Here is a 25607-nt window from a genome sequence, read left to right as displayed (position 1 = left end):
CTCAGTCCAATCCCTTAAGCCCACCTGCTTGCACTGCCATATGAAGTGCCTGATCCAAAGCCTCTTGGCGATGAAGGGGCTTTGGATCAGTCAGCGAAGGAATAGTTAGAAGTTGGAAAACAAAACTGATTTCACTCTTTGGTACAAATTGAAAGCAAAAGGACAAGCTATTTAACAAGCAAAAAAGACGATGTGTCAGCAGGTACAAAGCTAACACGAGCTAAGAGTTCGAGGAGGAGCAGGCAGGCATTTGGAGTTCACGTTTCAGCCCATTTGCTCAAGTTCCAGCTTCCAAATCAATTCTTATTTAAAGGCCCAGACATCAAAAGCTTCTCTATTAAGGCAGGAGGAAAATACAACTTGTATTTCAACTAAATGCCTCTGCAGAAAACTGCTCCCACTGGCTGGCTCTCCACCCTTCCCTGCTGCGCGCCATCCATCCCCACTGAGGTTGTGTCTTGTTTACCACACTCTCAAGGATATTCGTGTACAAACCTCAGGCGCTTTGGAAGAGGAAAAAGCGCCTTCTCTCGGAGCCACGTTTGCTCTCAACAGATGTAACATTCCTAAGAAGCTCTCAGCTGACTGCCTTTGAAGTCTGGGGGAAAAGAGGGGGGAAAAAAAGGCGGCTCAACCTTGGAAGCTGCATTTCTTCCCTTAAAAGAAGTCTCCAGGGACTCTTGAGAGAAATAAAAAGCAAATTCTCCAGATCCTTATCTCATGCTATTTTTGAGAGGCTTTTGTTTTGCTCCACTGCTCTTGTCATGTTTTGGATTAAAGGACTTCCACACGTGCAAGCAGACTGCTCACCATGCCAAATCTGTGCACCGAATTTGCACCCCACTGCGCTAGGCCAGGACACCTCCACTGCAGTCCCACTTCTGCTTTCCCTTTGTAGCTGTGACAAGAAAGATTTCAACAGCAGGCAGCTTGCGAAGAGAAGTTTGTGATCGGGAAGCATTGACCCAAAGAGAATTCCCACCCACAAGCACTCCCAAAGCAAGTCCACCCTCATGATGGGTTGAGGTCTAGGCAGCACTTACACAGCACATGGACTTGCCCACCAACACACCCTAGAGTCACACTGGGTGTCATGGTCTAGTAGGAGGTATCACTGCCCTTCACAAGGGGATTGGAACTGGACGATCTTAAGGTCCTTTCCAACCCAAGCCATTCTATGACTATGATTCAGCAGACACAGCTTACATGTACCTCAGAATTGTCAGTGTTGACTAAGTTAACTTTAACATGGCAGAAAGGGGCTGCTCTGCTTCCCTCTACTGCCACCATGTCCTTGGCGTTTCTCTCCTTGGTTAGTCAGCCCTATTAACCTTCTCCATATCCCACCCACCCATATTTTCACGTTATTAAGCATCCACAGCCTTTTGTTCAAGGACCTTAAATGTTCAAGGACCTTAAACAGAAACATAACTACCACGTTTCCTGGCAAGAGATGCCTTATACCCAGCAATCACTTAGGGCAGCTCTATTAGACTTGTTCCTCCTAAACACAAAACCAGGGCACACCAGCCAGACAGGCGAATTCAAGGACACGTCCTTTCCCGAATTCCACAGAGCAAGATAAGCCCATGAGCCTTGCACTCACTTTATCTTAACTAAGAGGCTTCCCCCATTCTCCCACTCAGTTAAAACCTAATTATTTACCACCAAGGCACGGAATAGGTTAAAGTTTCCTCTGTCTTGTCTCAGCTCCCTTTGCAGATTAAGGGAAAACAATGAAGTCTCCACACTTTGTGATATTGCTAATGCTTCCTGTGGGGATAGCAGCGCTGGCTGCAAAGAGGATTATGATTACAGTTTAAAAGGAGCGCACACTGCACTGCCGCAAGAGGCACAGGCTTATCAGGAAAGAAACCGAGCTGCCCCCAAACTATGCACGTGGGACTCCTGCCTTGCCTTCGGTTCTGGCTGAGGGCTCTGCCTCGGATCACGCACCCGCTTATCAGCAGTGATAAAGCAGCAGCTGAGCTTGCAAGGGGTATAAATGAGTAACGCTGCACAAGCAGCTTGCATGCGTTTACCATCAGAACACACAGCAGTGTTTACAGATCATCCCACCACGTTCAACAGGACAGGGAGCTGGGCAGGACACAGCAGAGCACAGGGCTCTGCATTCCTGGACGCAGTTGGGAAATCTTGACAGAAAAAGTGTTGGTGGAGCTGTGCTGGCTGGGGTGGTATTGCCTGAAGTTCCATAGGGAACACAGGTAATGCTTTGACGAGCACATCATCATCTGTCGGGTCTGCTCTGAGCAGAGTTATCTTGCAGCTACAGCTTCAAATCATAGAATCATAGGGTGGTTTGTATAGGAAGGGACCTTAAAGCTCATCCAGTTCCAATCCTCTGCCACGGGCAGGGACACCTTCCACTAGAGCAGGTTGCTCCAAGGTCCGTCCAACCTGGCCTTGAACACTGCCAGGGATGGGGCAGCCACAGCTTCCTTGGTGCATGTGAAGGACCTCTGTCAGCCTCACTGCTGTGCACAGAGTTGACTCAGTTGAAGAAAGAATAATAAATCATCACTACACATTCATAAGACACATGTCTATCACTCTGGGATCTCTAAGGTACCTGAGCAAGAGAGCAGTTTATTCACACCCATACATCTCTACCAGCTATTACAAGAAGAGGCAGAGAACAGTATTTTTCTTATAATACCACTGTTTTGGCCAAGCCAGCCATCAAAAATTTCTTGACTTCAAGGAGTGCTTAATCTAAGTGTAAGGGTACAAGTAGTAGCTAATGCCTAGGTCAACGCGCCACTTCTTTCACACCTAATAGTTGCACAGTTCAAACCAGACAGCATGAGAACTTGAGTCCTCTTGAAGTATGGGGTAGACTCTTTCTGCTGATGTCTGAGAGGGTTTTGTTGTTTTGTTTCTTGGTTGGTTTGGTTGTTGTTTGTTTCTAAAACACTATCACTGTGCTTGTTCTTCTCCAGGTTACTTCTACAACTAACACAAGGTGAAGTTACACAGATATTGCCCTCACCCCTAATTCTGTTCAGAGGGGTTCAGTAGCTCCCTGTCTGCTTCCTAGAGGCTACAGCTGGTGAGCAATAGCATTAATGCACATTCTCCTGCATTTTCACAGGTTAGACAAAACCGAGCTTCACAACTGTCTCATCGTAGAGTGTTGTTCTAAGCAGTCTTTGTCACCTCCCACCACACCCTGGACCAAAACCTACAGGAAGTCCCAATGCTGAGCAAAGCAACAGTTTTAAGATGCTTACGAGGCACTTCCATGAATTGCTGCATGCCTTCAACCAAGCTGTTTGGCTCCTGCAGAGGTCTAAGATCTTCTGGAGTCAGGGAAAGCTGGATGCTTTTCACTAACCAAACCAAACCTTGTGCTAATACAGTACATGCATCTACCAACCTTTGCTGCTGAGTGCCAGACTCCTCTGGGTTCCCTCTCTGTCCAGTTTTCCTTACCATTAATCCCTGTGGAAGATAAGAAGAAATGGAGCTGAAAGACCAAAGATTTGCCTGGCTTATGGCTTTTAAAACACAACACAGAGTAAACCAGAAACATTCCCCTTGACCTGCCTTCAGCAAACCTGTGCTTTAAGGGACTTGCAAGCCCCTGCAGAGATCTGAGCTCCAATTGACCTAATGTTTCTGACACTCTCCTATTCTCTGAGAACAATGGGGGCAGAGATATTTGCAATAATCAATTAAGTCACCATCTTTCAAACCTGAATCAAGCCATCACACAGGGCCTGAGCCTTGGGAAGCAAAACTTCAGTGTGCTTCTCAATGGCACATCCTGAGAGCCAGGTGACTTTAGGTATGCAAAGAAACTTCATACCTGAGAAAAAATGTCCTGCTTGAAGCTAAGAGTTTTAAAGATTATCTAAGGAGATTAACAGGATTATTTGATAACATAAGGCAACAGTGAGAGGAAAGGCAACTTTAGTGAGGAGGACTAATACAGCAGCAGCAGCAATAACAATCCAAAGAAATCTATCAGGGTGAGGGCTGAATAAATAGGCTTTTAAAAAACCAAATTGATGGAGTGTGTTCAGGTTTAGATAAAGGAACTTTTCATCACCTCTGCAGACAAGTCATTTTCTTTTTGGCAGTGTGGCTATTGAATTGTATCAACATCAGGACAAGCTTTCCACTCAAATCTAGTTGATAAGCTTCTGCTCCTTCCAGTCTTGGTGGCTCAGAGAGAGACTTTGACTGACAGTGGCATACATCGTCATACTATAGAGACCTTTGATACCTTCTGCAAAAGATAGGCTGCTGGTTTAAAACAAAGGAAAAGCAGACACAGTAAGCACACACCACTTTGGCAGGCACCACTAGCAGTGATGCAGATGGAAAAGCATTTTGCAATTGCCAGCTCTCAAAGTTTGGGCAGAACCTATCAAAACCACTATCCAAGAGAAGGCTGGAAGCAAGGAATCAAAAGCAAAAGCCCTATTTGAGAATGCAAGACTAAGCCTGCATGAATTCTACCTTCATCAAGGTTTAATTGAAGATACAAGTTATTTAGATAGCTGAATGACTTTCAGTAGAGACCAGGCACACAGAAAATTGCATTGCAACCACAGTAAACAGGAGAAGCAAGATCAGTTCATCTTAAAACACGTTGCCTTGCAGCATGGGCTTTAATATCAGCTGCAGTGATTCATTTTATAACCTGCACAGACTCACCAACGCAATTCTCACCAGTCATCCCTACCACAGCAACAAACAAGCCAGGCTGGACTGCACTGACCACATCACACCAAGGAGCTGCACACTTCTGTGGCCTCTTGAGCCTCCTTACCTGAAGGACATTCAGCATTCTAAACACTTCAAGTGGGGAGTGCTTGCTGCCCTTCATGGACACGTCTCGCTCTGCCTATGCAGAGACTTCGGTATATCAGCTTGTGGAATGCAATTTATACATTTCTCAAAACCAATCAGAATCCCTAAGCTCCTACAGAAGGAAATGAAAAAATATTACTGTCAAATGCCCATCAGAGCTAGAAGCTTTGGTGACTGTCATACGCTGAAGAAATTAAAAGGCTGCCTTTGAGATAGGGCTTGGGAGAGCATATACTGCCCTGAAAGGCTCTGATTAAAGTGTTCTTAGTATCAAAATTCAATTTCTTTCAGGTTTTGCAAACAACAACGGCCTTGAGCTGAATGCTGCCAACTTGCCTGCAGCCTTTGAGGAGATTAGGTTATTACCAGCCAGCTACAAGAACCTTAAATCCAGTATTAATTCTAATTCCCATTTAACCACATGTTCATTGTGCAGTGAAAGCTGGTTGTGCATGAGCTTGCACATGTATTCTTCCATGTGCAATGGTCTGTGTCACAAACAACAGATGCTAAACCTCATGTATGTTTAAGAAATACATTCTGACCTTGGTTTCCAGAAAATCCCAGTAAAGGAGAAAGACTGGAGCCTAGGAAAAAGGGGGCCAAGCTGGAACGATTGCTCGGAGATGATGGGAATGGGACAGTTTCCAGCCTAAAAGCTTTTAGCAGCCAATAACAGGAGATTTCAGCCCTGGTGTGGAAGAAAACAGGATGTGTAGCCAAATCACAAGAACACAGAAGCATCTGTGACCCTGACTCCATAACGCTGCAGTGGTGCTGCCAGTATTCCATCACCAACACCAAACCGCTCTGATGATAACCACTGGGACTGCCAAAAGTGCTGTCCAACACCATGGGCATGTTCACTGTCAAGACAAGTTTGGGAGGGCAAATGATTCAACATCTGCTCTGAGCAAACCTTTCTTCCCCTCTCCTAGAGGTGTGCATGGCTCCAGGATGCCAAGGCTTGGGCAAGACCAAGTCATTCAGTACCTAGGAATGGTACAGAACCTACAGACAAAGCAACTGAAGATGAGGACACTGCTGCTTGATCTGCTATCAAATGGGACAACTTTAATTCGGTTAAAAAAACAGAGCTCTCACAGATATCTGGAAAAACACCCAGTAATGTTTCCTGTGTTTAAAGCACAAGAATTCACTGCAGATGAAAGGAACCGTTCAGGAAGCACATTCCCAAGAGAACAAAAATGTCTTTGGCACCAGTGCCTGTTACAGGGAACAGGACCTCCCTACTGGCAAAGGAGTCAACAACCGCTGGAAAAGGCAAAAATACATGTTTTTTTAAGCAGGTTGCTGAAAAACTGTCTTTCCATCAACCCCAAACTCAGCAGCCTGAACTCCACACACTACAAATGTGAGACTTAGAGGCAATATTCTCTACTAGAAGGCACAACTAAATCTTTCTTCTCCTAGCAACTGGCTATTACCTATTGCTGGATCACCAGGACACTCAAGTGGAGACCCCAATAAGGATATGGACTACTGGAGTACCAGTAGGCTGTACATCAAGTGAGCTGTGGTAGCAATTCATGTGCTCATCTCCTGCAGCTGATGTGAGATAATTTAATTTAGCAGCTATATTGCCGAACCTTCTATTTGCCATGGGCTAAGACCACACATGGACCCAACCACAGCTCATCCAACAGCTTGTAATTTGACTGAGCACCTGCAGACAGGTTCATATACCTTTTCTGCCTAACTTCAAGTCTCTGTTTGAACCAAGCACCTTCCCTTTCCCAGAATGTGACCTACCCATCCTGCTGGTGCATAACCTGGGGCAAGGTGTCTTCAGTCTTGGGAATCCGAAACTATGAGGCTTCTTGGTTGAAATAATTACTGCCACAATGAGGACTGAAATCTCTCAGGGCATAACAACTCCAGTATGCCAAACCTCTATTTCTCCAATAGGAGAGCACATATGTCTAGTCTGAGCAAACAGGGAACTTTGCTTGTTTACTATCATGAGCTGCATCTCCTACCACCTTTCTCACCTCAGAAACACAGACTAGTACATACAAACAAAGCCAACAGATGTGGCCTTGCAAGCTTTATACAGTGCTTTCTGACAGCCAGCCTTTCAGCACCCCTCCTTTCCTCATTCAGTCAATAGAAAGGAGAATTAGGGCTTTTAAATTATGCAGGTAATTACAAAAACAAAAGGAAGAAGCCCGAGTTTCCTAGTCTATTCTATTTTGCACAGGAATACCTCTATCAAGGCAACCCTAAATAAAACAAAACCTGCACTGCTTTCCATCAAAGAGCATGACCCATCCCCTTCCAATAAACACCCTTCACACACCATGCAAGCATATCCAGCCCAGCAACCTGCTTCACAGGCTCAACCAAAAGCCCTACCCTAAACAACATGTTTCATCAGAAAAAAGTAGAGTATTTTGTTTTGCATTGGTGTTTAGTATTTAATCTGCAGAGATTAACTTCATACTTCACCACTGAAGTGAGGTTGATATGTCATGGACATAAATTCCTCTGTAAATCCTACTTTTGCCTCTGCCAATTCCCTCTTTTAGCATGGAAGAAGGGGTTATGTTAGAAGAATGCAGCTCAGGCTCTTTACACACATAAAGAGCAAACAAACTGCAAACCAGTTGCACATCTTAAGATTTTTGTCTGCGAAACAACTATGGACATGATAAGAGCCATGTATTTATGTAGGTGACCTTCAGTCTTCAAGATGAAGCAAAATATACTTCATACAAGAAAACAAGTAACTAAATCAGCAAAAAGAGGTTTTTCCAGAGACCACAAACATTTCAGGGGCAATAATTTCTTATTAAAAGGTATTGTTTGCAATACCTAAAGCTATCCATTGAGAAAGGTAAGAATGAGAAAGAAGAGCCCACTGAAAACAGCCTTTAAGTATAAATGAGATTGGTGAGCAGATGGCAACTGACCATGATGGGAAAAAAACAAGGAAGGAGGAGAATATCTATTCCTTCTCCCAAATGTATAAATACACATACACTTTCTCAAATAGCAGATTCGCTAAACCATGCTAGATGTCACAAGTACCCCAATGCTTAGTGCGCTATGCACCAGCTATATCTTCATATGATGTAAGACAATCCAAGTCAAAACAGTTTTCCCCAACGCTGATTTCCCCTGTGTCCTATCCAATCTACCTTAGGATGACCCAAGCAAAGCAACAACTTATCATGCTGAATGAGAAAGGAAAAGCCTATTCCACAGTCTCTTACTGCTATCTAGTCCCTTCACCTTCTTTCATCTGGTGTCCTCCTAGTACCAACCCCAAAGAGATCCCTACAGCAATCCTCTTTATATTGCTCCCTTGCTCCTGCCCCAGGGTGGTATGTGTTGGCAGCCATACTTCAGCTGCAAAATGAAAAACGCTGATGATCTGAAGATAGGAAGTAAGCTGGCAGATAATACTTAACAGTAAATATGCCTAAAAAACACCCTAAACCACCCAAACACTGAAACAGTGAAACCTGAAAGCCACAACCCTAATGGCAAAGATAACCCTGCAGGGCAGCGATATGGGCTCTCCTGGGGGCTGAAATTGCCTGGCTAGACCTGATTAAATAGATAAGCACAGACAGACCCATTGCCTTGAGATATGTCAGGAGACAGCTAAAGGAATGACTGAGTCTCATGGGTTTAATAACACTCACGAATTCAGTTATTTGTATCACCAGTTATCCAAGTATTTACCTAGCTCCAAAGCAGAGCATTAACACAATCTCCACAGAGCTGAATGAGACATTCCTAACATGTCAGAAACCTCAGCCAACAAACTAAATAAATGGAACAGAAGTTCCTCACAGACACAGAGAGAATCCCCAGGGAAAGATGCCTGCTTGTCTCCTTGAAGGCTTAACCAGCCACACAGACCTCTTGTACAACAGGGGCAGCCACAACACTGCAGGCAGGGTGTGCATCCCAAAAATAGGGTAGGGAAGCACCAAGCCTCCATCCTGCACCCAAAGTCACCCCAAAAAGGGGCTGCAGAAGTCATCCAGTCACAGCAACCTGGTTCCAGCTTCACTTTTTGTAAAGGTGAGATGGAGGAAGCTCATCAGTCCTTGCTATAGCCTTTCCTGTAGGGTGTTAGATGCAGGGAATACCTAACCTACACCCCACCTGCAGACTGAGCATTAATTATGCTCAACTAAGCATACAGAATTGGTGTGTTCAAATGATGGATGAATCATTCTTCCTCATCACTGGGAGAAGTTGTGTCTAATGGATGAAAAGCTGCTTGAAACTTAATTTCTGACTTGAATTTGCAGTTGAATAAGACATTCTCACCTCCCTTCTAACAGTTCCATATGTTGAAAGGGTTAAAAAGACAGCAGAACTATTAGCATTTTGATAGCTTTCCACAAATGTATAGCAAAAAGTCTTTAAAATTCATTGCACTGAGATAATCCTTCAGGTCTAGCATTTCCTCCTCAGCTTGAGGCAACCAACTGGTTTTCTTCCCCTTAATACCTTAACAGAAAGCTCCAAGGAGTTTCCAGGCTGAAAGTCTCAAATATGCTCAGGAAAAGCAGAGTCCTGAAGTTCAAAAGAAGCTTCATAAAGCATCTGGGGTTTAATTAAGAAACAACTACAGGGGCATCGTCTTCGATACTGCAACGCCCCGAGAGATCCTGGCTTCTGTACATCGCAGCTCAACACATGCACACGCTGTTTTCCTTCCAAAACACTGAGCAGCCCCCTCTCATTTCAGCTGCCACTGAAGGTTCTCAGCATCTCTGAAGAACCAGCAAATTAAAAACCTTGACCCTGCTTCAACACAAGCTCAGGGACTCGAGCTCTCATCGAGATCAAGGCTGAATTTTTTAACACTATTACAATCTCAAGAGCAAAGCTGTGATTTTGAGCTGCGCGATTGGCATTAACGCTCAGCAGCTCCACACCTGGGAAGTCAGGGTGTGTTATACAGCATGTGCCTTTTTAACAGCTCCAAAGCAACTCACTTTCCCAGGGAAGCACCCAGGAATGCCTCAGGGTGGAGAAAGCAGCCATCTCATGGTGGCTTTGATTAGGAGTATTACTACAGTGAGAACAGGCAAATGCTTCAGGACTGCATCGCTCCTTCACCAAATGGCAGGACTGAAGCACTTGTTAAGGACTATTAGGTCTGATTATATCCTCTCCACAAACACTTTCCTGGGGGTAAAAGGCCTGAAAAAGCCAGTCTGTTCAAAGGAAAATGCTTGTTATGAACCCATGTGCAGTTCTGAGGAAGTTTAACAGGTCAAAAGTTGGCATTCAGAAGAGCCAAGTGGTAGTGAGTGTGGTGTGGGAAAAGGAGGTTAGATCCCAGGGCTACGATCTGTAGTCTCACATGTTCTAGTTGCATATCCCAACCATGAAGTATTGACCATTTTGGCTGAGGTAAGAATTCTCCTTCTTCGGTCCTCCTAAAAGTTCAGATCTTTCTCTATGAGAAACAATCAAACAACCCTTCCCCCAGAAAAATGAAACAAAAACCATCACAAAACAACCTGCAAACTGAGCTTCATTTACAGGGAAAATGGTGTTCTACCTAAATGAGGTAAATACACAACTAATACAGCCAAAAGAAGACACAGCATTAATATCACTGGGACATTTGGCTCCAAGAGAACAGCAAAGCAAGACATTTATTTAGCTGGGAAAATTCTTCCTATAATACAGGAAACATTCCCTTCCCATGATTTAAGCCCAAGGCATCTTTTCTAGGAGCAATATTTGGCTAGGTGCTATGAAGGAAGAAAGAGAAAGTCTCTCTCTTAGAAGCAAAATCTCTTATTTTCTAGTCTGTTCCAAGTTTCCCACAACACCTTCAGCAAGTCATTTAGAATTCCCTTACAGCACTAAAATGGGAATTGGTAAACAGGATTCTCTGCCTCGAAACGGTGCTACAGAGATGTAATGTGTTTGCAACTGTGAGGTAGATGTTCAGCTGACATGGACCACACAGGAGCTCAATAAACAAGTAGCAATCGCTGTGACACAACATGGAAAGGCTACATCTGCCAGAAAATTGTGAGCAACAGACTCATTCTGGTGGGTTAGTACATGGACAGCTCAGATGCCTGCTCAATCTGTTCACTCAGGCATGCTGCACTGCTTCATTATCCACCAGTTGATCTCCAATTTATATCTAGGTGGATACACTCAATAACAACTGCTACTGGCCATGGGAATCCTCTTTCAAACACATTTACAGTTACTGGAAGGCTGAGAAAATTACCTTATCATTGAGTTTCAGCAACTGCATCTGTTTCACCGCCTCCTTGCTAAACAATAGTGTATCCTCACAAATCCTTGCTTTACTAGGCAGACTTCTTCACAAGGGAAAAAGCTCAGGGACGGTAGACCAGGAAGGGGGAAGGAAATGACAAATCTTGTCCATGCAGAGTTTCCCACAAAGCTGCGAGGCAGCCAGACTCAGGCGCTTTTACGTTGAATCATATTCCATTTAAAAATCAATGTCTGGTCCCACTCCATACTTTATGAAAGGCACTTCATAAAGAATCAAAGCTTACAGCTGAAGACCATAGCTTCATGCTAAAGGACAGTCTACACGTGTCATCTTTTAGGATGCTAAGGTAAACAGCTACATGGTTTCTTTTGGAGTCCTTCAGCTTTAAATGACCGATCCTAGACAGCAACAGTGAAGCCCACAGGAATACGGCTCCAGCCACAGAAAAGAACTTTCAAGTCAGGCTCATGGAAGAGCTGGGATGTGCAACCCTGACCTGGGTTATGACAAACCCTCTACAACACTATCCTATTGCAGTGTGTCCTTATCTCAACAGGGTGAGCTTGCAGAGCAGCTCAGCCACACATCTAAGTTGTCAACTTACTGCAGCTATTTCCACACTAACTTGATTTTTGTTCCTAGTTCTCCATCCCTGATTCAGAAGAAGAAGAGTGAAGTCTTAGATCAATAGCTTGCTTTTCTCAATGATTTAAGTATACTTAACAAATGTGGAGAATATGGGCATGAAATGGATGCAAAGAAGTCCGATCACTCTCTGATTAGAAGATGCAAACTGAATTTTGTGGGTGTGAGTCTAGTCCTTAAAAAGTTATCAGATAATTCCCAAATGCCAGCTATCATATACTGCACAGTCTAAGCCTCTGAAGAAACGCAGCAGCTTACTTTCATCCTCCTGGGGATCTAAGGCACCTTAGCAATCAGCATCTTAGAGGTTCCTTTAATGACCGTAACCAGAAGCGAGAGGCAGAAATCTGGTGATATTCCAATCAGTCAAACATAGAAGACTTAGACTTAATTAATGCAAGAGAAATGTTTTCTTAATTTTTTTGTGAAAGCATATTAAAAGATTATTATTATTATCTAATATGTGAAAATAAGTATTGCCTTTTTATCACAAAAAAAACACCCACAAAAGCAAGGGTTAGGGTGTTTTTATTGTTCTTTTAAACGCTGTTTCTGGGGTCTGTGTCTCTGGGGAGCAAACACATTAGACCACATCTCACATCCAGTAGTGCTTTGACATGAAATGATTTCCAGAGCTGTGTGTCAGAGATCCTGCCTCTGGTTTCCACCACCTCAGGCCTTCTGTTGCCTCATGCTTTCAGTGTGCTGTAGTCATACCTTGTGCCTTCTACTTCAACTTGAAGGAGAAAGAGGGGTGAAACCAAAAAGGCAAGCTCAGACTCCTCATCAACCACAACATGTACAAAAGTCTTCTTAAAACATGTTAGCAGAGACCATCTGAGGATGCACTTGGCTTCTTAGAAGCAGGAAAGTGCCATTATTTAAACCTCAAACACACAGCAAGGGAATGTTTTGCCTTTATGAGGAATGTTTTGTCATTGCCTTTACAACAGTGAAGCTTCAACCCGCAACCTTTTCCCTTTCCATTTCTTAAAAGCAGGGAGAACAACATTACAGAGTAAAGAGAGTGACATTCTCATATGATCAGAGCTGGAATGTGCACCTCAATTTTGCAATCTCATCTTTTACAACAGAGGGAGCCCCTGGAAGCTCCCGTTGGCAGCCAAGCAGCACACAACACATTGGGATTCAGGTGGGTGAGCTGCCTTGGAATAACCAGATCCAGGGTCTTTGATGATACAGAGAGCAACCACAGAGAACAAATGTCCTGGCTAAGCACACTTCTCACTTACCTGAGATTCCCTCCTGGCTTTCTTCTTGTTATGCCCTCATTCTCCAAGGAGAATTAAGAAAGAAGGAAGAGAGCATCACTTTCCTCTCCCCTCCATAAAAAGGGGGAAAGAAGAAATTGGAAGAGGCCTATTACTGAAACCATGTGTTATACCTCTGCCTTTGCTGAGCTCACTGCAATCACACCAGCAGGAGTGCATTTCATCCTGTTCCAAGAAGCCACACTCTTTCCCTAAGCATTATTTTTCCTACCCTGCCCAACAACAATGGCCCAGGGACAAACATATCAACAGTGTTCAGCTATATTGAACTTGGCTGCTTAAGGTGCTTTTCTAATAATATTCCTCAGAGAAAGCAGGGGTTTAGGACTATAAAGCCTTGTATAGCCTTGACCCTGCCAAAACACAGTAGCGGTGCTTCAGGGTCAGTCACTCTCCTCCTTTCCCTGACATTCTGATGACTTTGCTGTGGTCTCCAGGGATTCTTCACTCTATTCCATGAAGAACTCATTCAGGGAGACACAAACCTGCAGAACACAAACCTGCAGAACCAGTGAGTAAAGACAACCGCAAAGCAAGACACAAGGACGCCTGGATGGGAACTTGGTTTCTCGTCCCACCACCTTTTTTGAGACTTCAAATATGTTTTTCATCTCACATAAAGATGAAGGTTTGGATTCCACCTTGGAAAACTTCAAGCAAACAGCCACGTGCCCTAGAACAGCAGTCCTGCGGTTAGGACACGCACTACTGGCATGTAGGAAACCTGCTTTCTCTACCCCATTTGGATTTGTGACAGCATAGGTGGAAAACCCAAACCACTTGGCTCCTAACCAACATCTCTCTGTTTTGACTAAGAAATTCTACCCCAAACACAAGAAATTCACCCAAGGAGAACTGAGCGGGGACCAAACCTTTCCCACAAAGCAGGACTGCTTTCAATAAATCAGCGTTTTCTGCAGGCAAAGTGTTTCCTTGGAAAACTCCCAGCCAGTCCTAGACTGAAGTAGTAGCTAGTGTGGTTTCTGCTCAAGACGCAAACCTGGAAGCAACCCATCCAATCGAGATTCTGCTTAGGAACAGCTCACATCCTCTAAGTAAGACCAAGCCAACACCATGGAAGAGTTCGTTGTGGAAACCAACTGTGGAAGAAACAGAGTTTGCCCTGACAGCTCAGGATTCTCTTCTACTCAATAAGTAGCTTGTATTGCTAAACAGACAGAAGGAGGTATGGTTGGTAAACTTCACACACGCCATGCCTATTTACTTCATTTGCTCCTTAGCCTATGTGATTTGAGACAGTAAAAACCCTGCTGATGTCCAGAAACGCATGTGCATGTAGGTATGTGTGTGGTAAAAGCTCTGGAGCCTGGTTTGTATGCTATATGGATAACTTTACATACTGGGGCAGACAGCATCTTTTTCTTCTGTAGCTCTAAGGAGCGGTAAACCTGTCTGCAGAGGGAACTAAAAGGAAATATACAATAATACCACAGATGTATCGCACAGTTCACCTTGTTGATTTAAGATATGAATTGGTGTGAAAGCATCTCCAAAAGTACAACCTGCTTAAACAATGTTCTTCAGAAAGAATGCTTTTCCCCTTCTAAACACAGGATTTCATGTGCAATACAGGATTACCCTATATAGGTCACTGACACTCCATGGAAAGCTGTGTAAGAAGAGCTATTTAGATAAATAGCTCTATTCCCACACCATTTTTTTTTTTTTTGGCTTCTTTTCCTTTATTGCTAAGAATGTTTCAATTGAAACAACATCTTTGTGCCTTTGAGGATCTCTGCTCCTGCTGCCACTTCCCCACCTGGAGCTATAATCCTACGTTTGTCACAGATCCAGCCGCTGCTGCACAAGTTATTACAGCTCCAATCTGCAGATTATAGCAACTTTTAATAGGGGATAAGCAGCAGGAAAAGGTGAGTTTAGGCAGCAAAGAGCCTGCTGGTTCAAAGAGCCCTATTATTAATATTTATTAGTTTTTAAGCATTCATTGAGTGCTGCAGGAGATGAAAGAATGAAGTGAAAGCATGAACCAAGGAACCAAGTTTGTATAAGACAAGACAATAGGAGAGCATAAAGAACAAGTGTAGTGTCTGGGAAGGAGGGGAGCCAAGTTATAAGTAGTAACAGCAAGGGGAAAAAAAGACATATTTTTTATCAACAAGATGTCCCTAAAAATAAGGAGTACGAAGAGAATTAAAGAATTCCTTAGTGTCTAATCAGAGCTGTTCCCCATAGGGGATATTCTGAACATTATAACAAGGAATTGGCATATCTTTAAAGGATGGAGCTTTGATCATAAAAAACAAGCGTGTGGAGGGGGGCACTAGGGAAACAACAAAAGGAAATGCATCTGCATCACCCAGCCCTGGACAGAAGCTTTACAAAGGTACAACTGAATCCATTTAGACTTTATGTAAAACATTAGAATGAGGCATAATTCTCACTAAGGTTCCCCATAGGCAAATTCCTCTTCTTCTCCATAAACCCTTTACCTTGTTGCCCCAATTGGTACTTCTCTTCCCTAACAAAGACGCTTGTGGCTTACATCATTTTACACCTTCACACTTTCAAACAACCATCCGTGATGCTTCACGGTTCCAACGCACTTCACCAAGATTAGCTAACAAGAACGTTCATCATACCCACATGCTGAGGGTACCGCCTGCGTTCTCACAGCTGGTGAAACAGATGCTCACAAAAGCAGTGCAACTTTCCCAGAGCCAAAGCAGCTCCACAGCAGTTGATATTAGTGATGCTGCACTTGCACACTCCAGTTCTGAGCAGGGAAATCAGTGATGAGACTGGGGAGTGAGAGTAAACCGGGCTCCCAATGCCCTCGGCTCCCCAAGGCTAGTGCAAAGCTTCAAAGCTGTTCCCAAAGAGCATCACCTTAGAGAACTGCTATGAGAAACCCACTGCTAACTGAAACTTGGAACTATCTGCAGCAGCGCCAACAAAGAAAATGAATGTTTTTAAACTAAGCTCTGTGTCTTCTCCTGCCAAGCCCTCCCTGCTGCAGTATCAAAGTATGAACACATAAAATGCAAAGCACGAAACCTTCTGCTCCTCTCAGCACTGTGAGGAGAACAAGAAAGAGAAAACGACAAAACAAAACCCCCCCTCTTAATCCATCCAGGCCCTGGGATGCCCTATTCTTTCTTAATCTCATCAGACTGTTGTTCCTGACTGATGTTTCCCTTAACATTTAAAAGAAGAGCAACAGTTTTTAACTGGCAAAGCATCGCTGTAAGCCAAAATCCTTATCACTTTGGAAGGTCTGGTTTCAAGACTGTGAACCCAGAGCCATTCATCACATCAGCAATGTATTACATTGGCAGCGCTCAGGCTGCCAAAGCAAAACGTAGGTCAAAGAGATGTATTGGTGCTTTCAGTGCTGTGCCTCCAGCGTTTCCAGAACAAGCTCTCAGCTTTCCCTGTCTCTTATTCTGAAAACCAGCTCGGTGTAACTCTAGAAGATCCCTGTTAAGTGGCTGTGCTTCAGCCACATTCCCACTGGAAGCAAAGGCTTTGTTGATCAACAGAAAAGCAGGCCTCATTCGAAGCAGCTCCAAGAATCCCCTCGGACACTAACAGGAACAAAGGGCAGTCAGCAGTTCAGAGGTGATCAGATCTGAAATCCACCCTTCTTAAGAACATTTTGAGGCACTCAATCCTTTATTCTGTTATTTCTCATACATGCTCGTTGTGGACCCACCATATTATCATCACTATTAACCCCCTACAATTGTTATCAGCAAGACTGACATCAAAAAGCATTCTGGTTTTAACTGATTACAGAAATAAGGTATCACCAACTGACTGCCACTCAAAAATCCACACCGCTATCCCATTTACCCTGCCAACAGGGTTTGAGAAGTTCATCTGAAAGGTACCCACAGGTCCCAGAGACTGCTATGAGAAACAGCTTCTCAGCAGGTTTGAGAAACCAGTCCACTGTAGGCATAAACTCTCCCTGTACAAGAAGATCTGGTTCTCTTTGCTCCCCAAGGAAATGAGATGTGCCATCAAGTGAGCCAAAAACAAACCCTGACATTGCTTTCCCAGCATAGCCTGTTCCAGTTCAGTGCCCTGCGAGGTCCATGTCTCAAGAGCAGGCAAACTGCCAGTCAGTTCGTTTGGACCATTTCTGCTGAAGAATTGTAGACACCATAATTCAGTGCTATCCTTATTACTCTAAAACTCCCTCCTCATTGACTGTCATACACGGAGCTTTTCATAAGGAGTAAATATAGTAACTGTTTCCATAATAACTTTAAAAATACCCCAACAGATTAAATGCAACAGATGAAACAGGGCCATAAATACGTATGTCTAGCAACATGACCAAAATCACCCTTCTTCCAACTGGGCATTGGGCCATGTAGAAAAGCTGCTGGCGTTACAATTTCAGTGCTGAGCCTTAGGAGAAGCACAGAGCTGCAGCAACAGTACTGTAATCATGCACAGTATATACAACCTGAGCTGCAGCCAGGGCCTTTAAGCTCCTGAGACCCTGCCAGGCTGTGCCACTGACCCACAGACAACAAGTCACCATATGGTCCCATACTCCGTTCTGCTCATCTGTCTTGTTGGCTTTCCAGACATCTGGGGTGGCATAAAATGTACTTAAAGCTGTTTATGACTCAAGTGAGAAGGCTGAAAAAAACATAAAAGCTATTATTATCTCTGCTATACTACATGACTTGTCACATTAGCAGCTTGGTCCGGTTCCACCTCCCCACATCTTGTTGTAAGGTTTTATCCTAACACTAACATCAGGAGTAAAGAGGATACTGGTTATACTGCTTGCAACAAACAAACTAGGGCAGACTCCAGATCACACTCAAATGCCCCCAAAAGCTCCTCTTTAACATGGCTATGTGTCAACTAAATGAGGGAGACAGAAGGGCAGGAATAGACATCGCAGTATCAACAAGGCTGGAAAATGCCTTTAAGATGAACTAAACACAGTCAATCAACCGCTGAGCTGAGCAAACTCAGACCTAAGCCCTAATTCACAAAAATCATGCATAACCACAGAACCAAGTAATACCAAACACATGGATGAGATTCAGTTTCAGCACTGTTTATGCCATCTGAAACAACACCTGATTTTCCTGAAGTGATACACTCCTCTAAAAGAATCTGAACTCCCTTTGGGTTTAAGAATTGACTCTTCTACAGCAGCTTTTCAATTCATTCTGTACTAGACCAGGTTTATTTAGTAAACACATAGCAAAGTGAACACCCCAATAGCAAAAAAAAAGCCCTAAAGGACAGGAACCCTCAGAGACCTACCAATCGTTGCAATCTTTGTTGGAGGGACTACATAGACCTTGTGCAGAAACAAGATCCTAAAAACCTTGGACAGTCAAAAAACCCACTTGCATGATCTCAAAGGACAATGACAGTGGTTTTCTGTGAGCTGAATTTGGTGAGGGTGAAGTAACACCACATGAAGACTCAACAGTCATGTAATAGCCACTGTGTATTAACCCACTGAATGGGAAGCATTCACATTCACCACAGCGTGTGGTCATCCAAAGCTTCTTGTGTCAAGAGTACATGCTGCTGATGAGAAACTTTGGGCCAATGGAAATCCTTCAGTCCCACTGCTAGAGAGCAGAAAGTGGCAGAGGTGCAGAAGCAAATCCCATTTGGGGTCAATTCATAAAACATCTCTATAGCTTGTTTCTTTAAATCTTATCTGTGCACAAATAAACACAAACATGCTGACAAACTGGTTGAGCAGCTGGTGTGGTTAACAGCAGAAAAATCCCTGCACCATCTTCCTATAGCTGCTTGTTTCAGTCTCACACAATTTATACCAAATTAACCCATAACAGATCTTTACCAAGGCAGGAATGATGCACAGCAAAGCAGCTGCTAAATGCTCCAAGGCCAGAGGTTGGGGTGGAGGGGAAAATAGAAGTCCTATCAACTATTTGGTGGGCACTGAATTCACAGGAATCCTGTGGAGCTAAGGGATGGGATAACTCATTCACCATGCTCAGGACTGCAAGAGCAGTGAAAAGACAATAAGTGCTGTTGTAGGGGAAGGAATGGACACAAGAGGAACAGTGAACTTTGCAGTCACCAGCAATGGTAGGACCAAATGCAGCTTGGCTGTCATATCAATTACAAATGAGATAGCTGCGACCATCACAAAGCAAAGCCCCGGACATCTGGAACATATCCTCATACGAGACACAGTTAAAGTCCAGTAGCATTCCCAGTGCTGAGAAGTGGTGGGAAGGGAGGGAACAGACAACGGAAAATACTTAAGGCAGTGTTAGAAGGAATAAGTGCTATGAGAAAGGATGGAGATGTGTGGACTGATTTTTCTGTACAATCTTTTTCTTCCTTCATTTGCTGCTTCCAATGAAGGTTAACAACCATTCCCAAGGAAAAAGAAAAAATAAAAATAAAAAAATTGGAAAAGGGAATTCTAAGAAATAGCTTAAAAGAGAAGGAGCAATTTCAGATCCAAACAGCTCATTCTTATGCATCTTGGGGGAGAAATACACAGGCTTTGCCCTCTCATGTGAATACACTACTTGGTTTTGAGTTACTATTTTAAAGTCACAGAATGGTTAGAGTTGGAAGGAACAAAAATTAAAGGCCACCACTTCCCACAGCCAGTTCATTCCCAACCCTCACTGTACTATTGCTTTTTTTCCCTCCTCGAAACACAAGAAAACTGGATCCAAAAATCTTTCTCTCACATTTTATTGATAGTAGTTTAAGTAAAACAAACAAAATCAGACTAACACCAGCCAAACACTCTTGAAAAAGCAAAAGTAGGGATTATTTTACAGCAGTACGCCCAAACAAGGAGTGCTTCAGCAGCCTCACAGGATTAACAAGGAGCAGAGATATTCATCTGTTTTAATTATAGCTCCCAAACAGACCGTGGACCTACTATCACCTCTTGCGATGAGTCATCTGCAAGATGTCAAGAACTATGCACTACCTCACAGAGCTCTCAGACCACCATCTGCTTAGTTAGATGCCTTAAGCCTCAGTTTTGTAGCATCCAAACTTCTTTTCTAGCCCTTCCTCCTGCAAGTCCCACAGCCCCATCAATCCAGTAGCTTCTGTTCCCAGAGCAGTTGTGTCTGTTTTCTTGCAGCCTGGTGAGAACAGACAGGACCCGAGATAATTAAATAAAAACACAGGAACTGCATTATTTGTTTTAAAGGAAAACGTGTTTTCTAGGAAGAAAGTGCTTTATTTGGGCAAATCTCTAAAGCTGTTTATCAGCTTAAACTCATTATCTGCCCATATGGTCTTAGCACTGTGGTTAGAAAAAAACCACTCTGGGCATGCAGGAGCTGGTGAAATGTCATCTGCCCTTTTGCCAGAAACCAGGATTTTTGCATTGACGTCAAATTGGGATCCTTGCCACAAGCGAAGGGCCACCATAAGGATAGTCATAATATTTTAATTATGAAGGGATCTTACAGAAGGCAGGGGCAAAGCAAGAAAAGCCATTCACAACAAAGTCACTTGATTCACTGTTTGCCTCTGCTCTTTTTGTTTGGGGAGGAGGGGTGGGGAAAGAACAACCTAACTTAGAAAGCAAAGGAAAAAAGGCAAGAGAATGAGACACTAGAGCCAATAAACACACATCAAAGCTGAAGATGGCTCCGCTTCAACTGCCTACAGTATTCAACCCGGGATAGATTAAGGCAAGATAAAAGGTGCTAGGAGGGAAAACACTACCCCTTCACTTGTTCAGCCCTAATGTTGAGAGAAGCCAAGATCCCAGCTGGCTCTGCTGAAGTACGGACCATAGACCTAGTTTTAGAGAACCCCACATCTATCCACCCACCGCTGGGGACCAGCTCCATGCAGGGAGGTGGTTTGAAGCCCTTCCTGCTCCCCCATTGAGCTGCTGCAGCGAGCAGGAGCTGGGTTTATTGATTCTGTGAGTCACAGTTAGCCACAGGACGCAGGACCAAAGGTTTAGCACAGGACATTAAACCTGACAGTCTGAGCTGTCAACTGGGTTATTCTGGGGAGGGAGAAACAAATTGAAGCCACAGTAACAGATGCTTCTCATGTTTTATGAACTGCAGTATTACTGCTGGTTACAGATACAGTTTCTGCCTTTTAGAACAGACCTGCAGTGCTGTGTATATGGAGTTGTTTGAATTAAACAACTTGGCAGAGAACTTCAGGACAGATCAGCATTTTCATACACATACAATGATTCCCATTTCCCTTTCGCCCCACCCTGAGAAGCATAATACACGTTAAAGCAGCCAAAAGTGAGATCAGGATAGAGTCATTCGTTGCCATCAGCTAAGGCGAGGATGCAGACATTCAGACCCCCTCAAACACACTCAAGCTCTTCTCTGAAGGAATGAAGTTGCTGGGATCTGCTCTAAGTTGTAAAGCAAGCCTGGAAACGGAAGGCTGGTGCTCTTCCCAGGATGTCTTATCCTTACAGCCCAAGGGGAATAAAGGGATTTCCCCGTGATTTACAAAGGAAAGCTGAAACACTCTGCGAGCCAAAGCCACCCCCAAAGCTCACCCTGCGCTCCGCACCTGCGGGGCAAGCGGAGCCTCGCATAAGGAGAAGAAAGCCCTCTCGTGGAAGCGGCCAGCATCGCGCACCCCAGACCTCCACCGACCTCTACCCTCGTCTGCGACCCCCTTAGAGCATCCCCCCGCTCCCCGTTATCCCTCGGGATGCGGACGGATGCTCTGCCGCCAGCGGTCCCTCCCCAAGGCACCACTACCCCTCCATTCCTCTGCACCAGCACCTCTCTCTCGGTCTTAAACACACAGTGTGGGTACCTGAGCCATTCGTGGACAAGGCCTGCTCTGCAGAAAGGGTGGGATAATCGATAGAAATCCTCTCTGGATTTTGCTGGCAGCCTGGAATAGCTCAGGAAATTTCAAGCTCTTCCTTTCTTCTTCTCGCCCCGCTACGCTAAAATTCATGGCAAAGTGTGATGTGTGGTATTCCAGCCTCTGCCAACAAAAGCTGTACCTCGGCCACAACAAATACAGGAACATTAACTGCCTTCCAGGGAGGGTCAAGCGTTTGAATCAGTTTAACATCCTATACAAATACTTCCAGTGAAAGCAGATGATACAGAAGCACTTCTGCACATTATGCTACATGGTCACATTTGAAAGAGTCTCCTCAAATGATGAGAAATATAAAGAACACGCTTACTCCCCCCTACTCTCTGTATACTTCTGAGACAGAACTTACAAAGCCATAGATACCAGAATAAGCATTACACTGGTAGAATCCATCAAACACTTGGACACATCCTGTTGAATTAAGACAGCTCTTTACTAACTTCACACACTTTTCACCCACTGGTATAATCCAGGGTTAGCCTGGGCTCAGTGTGTGTGTGTGCATCCCGCCGGGCACATAGCCCTTGCCAGCACGTTTCTGCCCAAGCAGCTTTGGTAGCCACTGGCTATTGAGTGAAATACGTGCCTAGAGTCTAGGAATTGCATTCAGATTTCCTCTTGTTACAGAAACACAAGCAGCAGTCAGGCTGGGCTTGCTAACTGCTGAGGGAAGGGCTAAAGGAAACAGGGAATTACGATTCAGACTTCACAGAAAGCCACCCAAGTATAATGCATCTGAAAACGCTGTCTCCTTGCTCACTACGATGTTTAAGCAGTAAAGTTATGGGAAAAACTTCACACTGCACAGCCCATAAAACCCGCACGTCTCGGTAGGGTTGTACCTCACTAACGTGTCCCCGCTGCTGTAAATCCCTATCAGAAAGCAGGGACTGACCCAGGGTGGCAGGACTGCAAAGTCTGAAAGAGAAAATTCCTACCGGACCGGACCCGAGTCAGAAACACGGGAAACTCTCACAAACCCCCCCCCCCCCATCCAAACTTCAGCGGGTAGAACGCCCCACAGCGCTGCGAACGGGCGGCAGAGCTCCCAGAGCACAGCCCGCGGGCACCGGCGCCTCCTCCGCTTGCCTTTAGGAGGAAGCGGGGAGGGGGGGATAAAATACTAAAGGTGTACTAAGGGTATAGAATGCTCCCAGACCCCCCGAGACGCTCCCGGTACCGACGGGGAGCGCCTGCCGGGCTCCGAGAGGTGCTACCGGCGGGGCTCGCTCCGCTGCTCGGGGGGGAGCATTGCAACTCGCACTCCCGGTGCCCCTGGGGAACCCAAGCGGCAGCGGAGGGAGCCGAGACCCTTCCGTGCGAGCCCCAACCGGCGGCGTCCCAGTGCTGGGGGACGGAGCCCCGGCAGGGCTTGGCTGACGAGCGGCTGCTGGGGGCACCCCGGAGCGAACCCCAACCCGACCCGACGCGAACCCCGTCCCGTTACCTGCCGGCGGCTCCCCCCTCCCCGGGGGACACACGGAGCTGTCGGCGGGCGGCTCCCGGCGGCGCTGGGCTCCCACTGCCGTGCGCGCCCCGTGCCCGGCAGCCGCGGAGCGCCGGAGCGCAGCGCAGCCGGCTCCGCCCCATGGCCGTGCCCCTTCTCCGCCCAGCCCGGCCCGGCCCGGCCCTCCCCCGGCAGGAAACTTCCCAGGAGAACCCCCCCCAGCTCGGCTCTCGCTGCCTTCGGGGGCTCTGGGGAGCTGCAGCCCAAGGGGGTGGCCCAAAGGCGGCCACTGGGACCCTTCCGCTCGGGGGTGAGTGGTGAGCGCGATGCCCTAGGATGCTCCAGTAACTCCTGATGGGCTTCGGGTGCGCTGGGAGTGCAAAAGAAAGAGAGCGGGAAGGTCGCTTGTTGGCCGGTATTAGTGAGAGCTGCCTAAACGCGTTGGAAGATGTGTCAGAGCCGCTTCAAACAAAGGATGACACTGCAGGATTGGAAAGGCTGTCAAAAAAAGCCTACCGAACCGAATGAAGAGCCCGTTTTTGTACCACGGGGAAAGCCAACATGCCTAAGCCTGGTTTCCTAAGGAAAAATGGCTTGTAAAGCTGTGCTCCCTGTGCATGCCAGTAACTTCTGAGCCAATGATTTCAGCTAAGTTTGATAACTGCAAAGCAGGTAACTGTGTAGAAGAGATCATCTCTTCTACTGCTCCTGCAACATCCCTAGTTCAAGAGCATCCAAAACACACCAGGGAGGGGTCAACATGACTCTCCCCGAAGGAAACCCCACTTATAGAATCATAGAATAGTTAGGGTTGGAAAGGACCTTAAGATCATCAAGTTCCAATGCTCACAAAAGTCCTTGCTGGGTTGGAGAGAAAGAAATTGAGGGAGGGAAAAGTGTGTGGAAGTAACACTTAACTCTCAGTAGCAATGGATAGCCCAGGAGCAAGATGTTAGTAAATTGGACTCTGTGCTCACATGTAGCAAGAGAGAGAATAATCCCGCAATGACCAGATCCTGCAAGTGGTCCTGGGTAGATGCATCCTCATGCTAGTAACATGTCCTGGTTATGATGCTCCATAAGATGGGGGATGCAGATCTGGACCCTGGAAGCTTATTAGAACAAGAGACTAAGCATGCAGAGCAAAGCAGAAAACAACCAGCATGCCTGTTTAAACATCTCTGCTAATGCTTCATATATCTGGTAATGAACAGTTACAACGCTCCCCAGGTACAGATATTTGTTGGCATTGGCTTGCTGTCTTTTCCTAAGGTAATCTAAAAATAGGGAGGTACACATAGAATTGAACAGCGATGGTCCCAAACCTAATTCTGTGTAACAGCAAAAACTAGATCGCACAAGCAGATCGTCTTTGTAATGTACGTTTTGTTACAGCCTATTGCTTGAGACAGGCAATCATTTCAAGGTCTGGTATTTTCTCGTAATGTTTGGGCCCGTGTTTTTCCATTTCTGTTTCACTGTTCATTTATTTGTGTCACACAGCATGATGCTTGGTCTCCTTGGTCTTTGTGGCAGAGTAGGGGATTTCCATTTCTTTATTAGACACAGTTTGACACGAGGTAATAGCCTTGTTCCTCATTTGATTCCTTTGCAAAGGACTCCGAGTTCTATTTTCCAGGAGGCTGGCTTGTCATATACCCCTTGAGCCGCAGATCATGGTTCTTTCAGGCTGAGATTGCATTTGTGCTTTGCAAAGCTGTCAGATTGAGCTCTGTTGGTCTTCCTTGTGCACTCCCCCATAGCAATCTCATGTATTTACCCCTGCACTCTCACAGGACCATTCCAGGACCCCACATGTCAGGCAGTTTTGCTCTGTAGAAGCATGGAATGGTTTGGATTGAAAAGGACATTAAGACCATTAAGCCATGGGCAGGGACACCTTCCACTAGAAGAGGTTGCTCCAAGCCCCTGTGTCCAACCTGGCCTTGAGCACTGCCAGGGATGGGGCAGCCACAGCTTCTCTGGGCACCCTGTGCCAGCGCCTCAGCACCCTCACAGGGAACAATTTCTCTCTAATATCTAATCTAAATCCCCCCCCTTTCAGTTTAAAGCCATTCTCCCTTGTCCTTCACCTTGTACCTGAATAAGCCACGAAAACATATTTGTGTCTGTCTGGCCACCCAACTCCTGCCCCTGTTTGGTGGCCTAATGCACAGATCTCATGCACAGCGTTTCTAGGAAACCAATTAGGGTCAGTCCTGCCCCAAACACCATAGTTTGAAACAGCTCCAGGCTCTATAGACAA

The 25607-nt window shown here is 45.3% G+C and overlaps 1 protein-coding gene across 2 annotated transcripts in view; it reads right to left on the bottom strand.

Annotated features, from left to right (window-relative positions):
* TSPAN18 (tetraspanin 18) overlaps positions 1–23500 on the bottom strand; it is a 126327-nt gene extending 102827 nt beyond the window's left edge. For both annotated transcript variants that reach the window (XM_061343616.1, XM_061343617.1), the window contains exon 1: positions 23342–23500. The gene's annotated coding sequence lies outside the window, so the exon portion shown is untranslated. The remainder of the gene's footprint in view (positions 1–23341) is intronic.
* Positions 23501–25607: the final 2107 nt, after the last annotated feature.

The sequence above is a fragment of the Neopsephotus bourkii genome, unplaced genomic scaffold (assembly GCF_033783945.1).
Source record: "Neopsephotus bourkii isolate Nb327-2 ecotype Australia unplaced genomic scaffold, CSIRO-AGI_Nbou_v1 NB_1825, whole genome shotgun sequence".
Taxonomy (NCBI): domain Eukaryota; kingdom Metazoa; phylum Chordata; class Aves; order Psittaciformes; family Psittacidae; genus Neopsephotus; species Neopsephotus bourkii.
This window is presented reverse-complemented; position numbering and strand designations above follow the sequence as displayed.